The sequence below is a fragment of the Fusarium tjaetaba genome (assembly GCF_013396195.1).
Source record: "Fusarium tjaetaba strain NRRL 66243 chromosome Unknown NRRL66243_c0000133, whole genome shotgun sequence".
NCBI lineage: Eukaryota > Fungi > Ascomycota > Sordariomycetes > Hypocreales > Nectriaceae > Fusarium > Fusarium tjaetaba.
The window spans coordinates 149,819-155,818 of NW_023501329.1; positions in this window are offsets into that span (position 1 = coordinate 149,819).

Genomic DNA, 6,000 nt, shown 5'->3' on the forward strand with positions numbered 1-6,000 from the left:
TTTGACAATTAGTGAATATGCAGGGTTAAAATTGAGATTGAACGGAGTTTTGTGGTATCAATATCGTTATGCGCATCAGATATCGCGTAAGGCTCACCGCTCTGAGTCTGTACGACGACTGCTAAGTGTGGACATGACTGTCGCAGCGAGACGGACTTACGGGGCATAAGAAAGCACGAGGATCTGCCCTCAAATGGCAAAAGGACTTAGGTAACCTTAGTATACCTTAGGTAAGTCTAGTATCACTGTAGAGAAGGACTTGTATCGAGAAAATGATGTTCAAATTTCAGGAGGTGATATTAAAGACGAGAGTAAGAACCCGTCAAGAGAGTGGCGTCAAGACTCATGAGGTATTCAATATGAAAAGAGACTGTATTGAGGTAGTGATAATGAGATAAAAAGGGTTCTTCAATTACCGAGAGTAGGAGGTGAGATAATATGCAAAACAAAGGGACGACGCTGTCTCTTGGGGTGGACTTGAACCTCCAACGATAAAAAAAAGCGAAGGGAGTGATTGCGGGATTCCGGACTCCCCACTCGACCACGTTGGTAATTAGTAGTGTACTAAAGTCTTGGGTGTGCAGCTACTTCGCTGGTGGACAAGTCATTTGTTTTGTTATATAAGGCTTTGTTGGTTGCTCTTAAGGTTATGTGCGTGAACCTACTGCCTGTGGTCCCGGAGTTTATGACCTGAGGGTACTCGAAGAAGCAAAAAGATATATAATACCAATGTGTCTATTCAAAATAGAAACTCTTGTATTAGTATGGAATGTGTAAAAGGAGAGTGATAAATAAGAGCGTGATAGAAAATGAGCTCAGGGGTTCGAACATATGATGTGACGATTACCAAAAAGCGAAGGCAACGAGGCGTTTGCTCCCCGTTGCGTTATACGTGACCATTAGTATGTGTATTTCAGCTACTTCGCTGTCAGTAGTGTTAGAGATTTTAGTATATAAGGTATGTGTAGGCAAGTCTGAGGCCCGCGCCCAAGACACACAACGCCATTACTCAATAGCACAAACATACATACAGAAGATTCGACCGTGACTATGGATACTAAAATAAGACGATATCTTCAAGTATAGCGCATAATTTCTGTATCGATTCATCTTGCAGAGACCTCTATAAGACTTGGCTTGCACGTCCCATTACGGAGAAAATCACCCTTGGATTCCGACAGTGAGCAAGTCTAGGTCTCTGCTTATCCGTAAAATTTGAGTCACGACATTGTCATATCACTTGGCCTGAGCTGGCTGTTTGCTGGACTAACAAGTCGTGTCCACTGCCACCTGTTCCGGTTGGATCACACATGCTCCGGCCCCTCATCACCACCCTAGCATAAGTACCACAGCGCTTTGGACATCTTCTAGACCTCTCTTCACCACGCCCCCTCTCCTACAGCTCCAAGAGATATTGCAATCCGGTATCAATATTACAGGTATTGCAAGCCATTCATTGGTGCCCATGGGCTCACAGTATTATAACGACCCATAGGTATGAGCCATAACGATTCAGAAACTCCGGAATATCTTTTACTGGATACTCCCGTGAGGTAGGTTTTTGAGGGGGATGAAACACAAATTGAGGAACCATGGGGCCGTTTGTATGTTGATGATATTCGTGAAGAAAGTTTTAGAGATTCAATATGGGCTCGCTACCATATGTTGGCGATGTGGAGGATGGAAAAGTTGAAGGCGAGGATATGACAGTGACTGAGAGCATAAAGCAAAATGCAGTGGGCTACAAGCAGCGCGAACGAGAGGATTTTTAGAAAGTCTGTGCCATTGTATAGAGAAACATATGAACAGTACGGATAGAGATCTTGAGGTTCTTGAGATAATCTTCTGGGTTGATAGGGAAGACGTCAGGGAGATCCAAGTTCACGACGTAGGCTAAAAAACTTGATGAACTACTGAGTGCAAAGTCTGCAAGGTGCTGCCGACCAAGACCACACATGGTTGAGGAACTTGGGAAATGGTCACAAAGGGAGTAATGTGCAAAAATAAGACAAAAAACTAGAATGTGATGGCCATCACAGGACTCGAACATAGAGTCAAAGACAACTGTAGGAAACGAAGGGTGGACCCGGGATTCCGGACTCCCGCTACACCAAGTGGTTCAGGTAATGTTTTTAGCTACTTCGTTGAAAGCTACTGTTTCAATTTTGTATATAACACATCTCCTAGGCTGGTGCTTGTTGCTTGTTGTCTGGTCAAAAGGGGTTACTGCTGCCTGGGTTGTGCAGGCAGCAACCGAGGCGCAGCACAAGTGGCGACCAACATCATTGGGTGGACAAGTTGAGAGGCCTCATTTCAATTTGGTTTGAAACTTTGTTTGTGTGTATTCAATATTCCGCATGGTCAACAGGGGGTCTGTTGGAGATGATCGAATCTGATCTGGGCTGTCTGGCCATGGCTCAGGGGTCGGTCCATCGAAGCAGACCATTACACGATCGCCAACACTACGACCTGGGACGCGACAACTTCACAAAACAGATTGACACCACATAAACACATACGATCAAATAGATGAAATAGTGTATTGAAGTAGTCTTGATTCTGCCTGTATTTTCTATAGGCAAGTGTCTGTTCAGATGAGACAGCAAGCTGGGTCCCTGACTTACTTCAAGAGTATTCTCATCTCAATTCAACGAGCCTTCAACAGATCAAGATCCATGATTGCAATATCAGTGACGTGGGAAAAAAAAAAAAGAGAGGCAGGCTTCGAACACAGGCAAAAAGACAAGGAGTGGGTAGCGGGAGAGAGAGTTTTTAGGAGCGGATTTTAGGATTTATAGGTTCTAGGACGTATACCACTACACCACTCCTTGTCGAAAGGGATACATTAATTCTGATATTTAACACTTACCTTGGCCAACACGCGAGTTGTGTTCAAGTGAGCGAGCCACTGCACTATACGACTTACCAGGTCAGGCCACCAAGACCACTAAACAATACTCCTGAGTTCACTTCGTCATCACATGGAACTTACACATTAGCTTGGAAGGGGAGCTCAGGCTTGGGACAAGCTGTGGCAAAAAGAAAGAAAGAATGACAGTAGAGAAACATAGGGCAAGAAGTAAAAAATAAGAATAGGAAAAAAGAAAAAAGAATGGAAGAAAGTTATAGAAGAACTTGGTAGAAGCGGTAGAAACGGTAAATGCGAAGAGTGGTACAGGATCGGAGGGAGGGTCGTATCGTGAGTGGAAGTAAGAATTGTAGGTGGGATCTGAGGTGGGAGGCAGGAATCGTACGAGTGCATTTCGTAGTTTCATAGGTTCGGAGGACTACTGTACCACTCTTCGCTGGGGGTATAGAGAGCGATTTTGGTATATAAGGGTATGTCGTCAGGTCTGGGACCAAGGCCCTGGTGCTGGTAGGCTGTCGTTCCGGGCGCGGCAAAGCCTGTTTCTGCCTAAATGAGCTGTGGCCCTCCCCCTTTGGCCCCTTTTCCGACTTTCCCTCATACTGAAGCTGTCTTGAGGCCTTCACGTCAAGATCCCAAGCTTGAAGTTGTCCTTCTCAGTGTATCCTCAAGTCGCTCTCGAGTCGCGACATTTGTCCAAACGAGGTCAAGTAGGCACAGGCCTCTTCTCGCAGCATACTTGCAACGACCTTCTTCCAAGACCATAGACTCGACTGGCCAACAAGGAGACGGACTGGCAAAAACGAAGAGTGACCTAGTGGGTGAAGAATTTTAGGTGCGGAATGAAGAGAGTTTGTAGGTTCTAGGACGGATACCACTAGGCCACTCTTCGGAAGGGTAGTGAGTGGTCTTGGTATATAAGGAGTTGGGACGAGAGACTGTACACTGTCAAGTCCCAAGGCCAGCACCAGACAAGTGATCAAACTCAGGGGCAAAAAGTCCAAGTCGGTATTGCCATCACTTGATGAACGTGATGAAATCGTGAGAAGCAAAAAGCAAAGATATGGTATGTTGGTTCGAAAGTACGAAATGACAAAAGAAGAGTGGCCCAGTGGGAGACTGTTTTTAGGTGCGGTATGAAGAGTTTGTAGGTTTTAGGTACGGAACCACTAGACCACTCTTCGAAAGGGTAGTATGTGCTTTTGGTACATAAAGGTATGATGCCTGGTCGTACGTAAGACAGTGAGTGTCAAGTCGCGGAGCCACCACCAGACGAGTAAGTGATCCAAAGCCCAGGAGATCAAATCCAGGGGAAAAGTCCAGGTCGGCACTGTCATCGTTTGACAAACACGGCGAAATGGTGAAGAGCAAAAAGATAAAGAAGACCTGACATGATGCTTCGAACGTACGAACTGGCAAAAGAAGAGTGGTCTAGCGGGAGAATGTCTTTAGGTGCGGAGTGAAGAGAGTTATAGGTTTTAGGTGCGATACCACTAGACCACTCTTCGTTGGTGTAGTGAGTGATTTTGGTATGTAAGGGGTAGGTAGGTGGCCGATGGTCTGTACAAGGTTACCAGGCAGCCGCGGTCAGGATTGTGTCAAAGTAAGACGGATCTTTCGCCACCTTGTGACTCAATATTCCCAACCTGGAATCTCTTTACGCGTCACTTGCGTTTACCAGGGATTCCTCGGTGAAGAGCANNGACGGAGTTCAACAAGATTACCAGGACCTCTCGGGTAAGGAAGACTTCATCATCGGATGTGCGCCATCGTGCGGGTAGTTCATATGCTGGCTAAGCGATGCATGTGGTAGCTTGCATCACCCGCCTTACTCGAGGCAGCTTTAGCAAGCAAAGGAATCATGCGAGTTGAAAGAGAGTCCTTCCAGTGTACTCGTTGTCAGGGGAATGGTGTCGTATTTTTGCACGGTAAAAAGGGGTAATACCAAGAGTCATTCGAACTCATGAACCGCAAAAATGAAGAGTGGTCTGGTGGGAGACTGTTTTTTAGGTGCGGAATGAAGAGANNGGAACCACTAGACCACTCTTCGTCAAGAATAGCTGTGTTTTTGGTACATAAGGGGTAGGTGTCGACTGTCCCCTCGGTGCCCGTTCGTCAAACAAGGCGATGGCGTATAAAAAGAGAGTCTGATTCGATGTTGCCGCAAGCTCAGAATATCTTATGATAGCATCGCAAAAAGAATGGATTAAATGTCACTCGTGAACGACAAAAACGAAGAAATAATCGGAGGGAGGAGGATTCGTAGGGTGGTTTCGGGACAAGGTTCGTGGGTACGGAACGCTTGTAGACTTGTGGATTCGTAGGTTCTAGGGAGGGTACCGCTAGACCACGGTTCGTTCGGTTAAGGGTACCAGATAGTGTGTGATGTTGGCATATAGGGGGTAAAGTCGAGTGTTCCCATCATAGCCTTGTGATTTGTGTCAAACAAAGCAATGTCACCCAAAAAGAAAGTCCCAGTCGATATCGCTGCAATCCGGCGATCGTTCTCGCTCGCATCGTGTAGTCGCAAAAAGAATGTCGTCTCTCATTCGAACTCGTGAACGGCAAAAGAAGAGTGGCCCAGCGGGGAGAAGATTTTTAGGAGCGAATTTTAGAGGTTTTAGGTTCAAGATTCTAGGATCTAGGACGGATACCGCTGGACCACTCTTCGGAAGGGTAGTGAGTGCTTTTGGTATATAAGGGGTAGAGACGAGGGACTGTACTGCCAGCGATGCAGTGGCGAGGCGATTGGGGCCACCTGACCAGACTCCTCCAGGCAACCACCCACCAAGTGACTGAGTAGTGAACAAGAGACAACACAATCCCCAAGCGTTCTCCTGCACACTGTCATGAATGGAACCAGGACCCAACCCTTCACCATCAACAATGTCTGGTCTTCATACACTCCATAGCTGTTGGTATGGACTGACTGTCATATAGCCCTGAATCGATATCTTCGTCGCCCAAAACTGTTGTTCTGTCATTCACGTTGACAAGCAAAAAGGTAATGATCGCGTTGAGGTTGCTGTGCTTTTTGTATAATCCGGCAAAAACGAAGAGCGGTGCAATGGGAGAAGGAATTGTAGGAGCGGAGTTTAGAGATTTTAGGTTATGATCTTAGGATCTAGGACGGA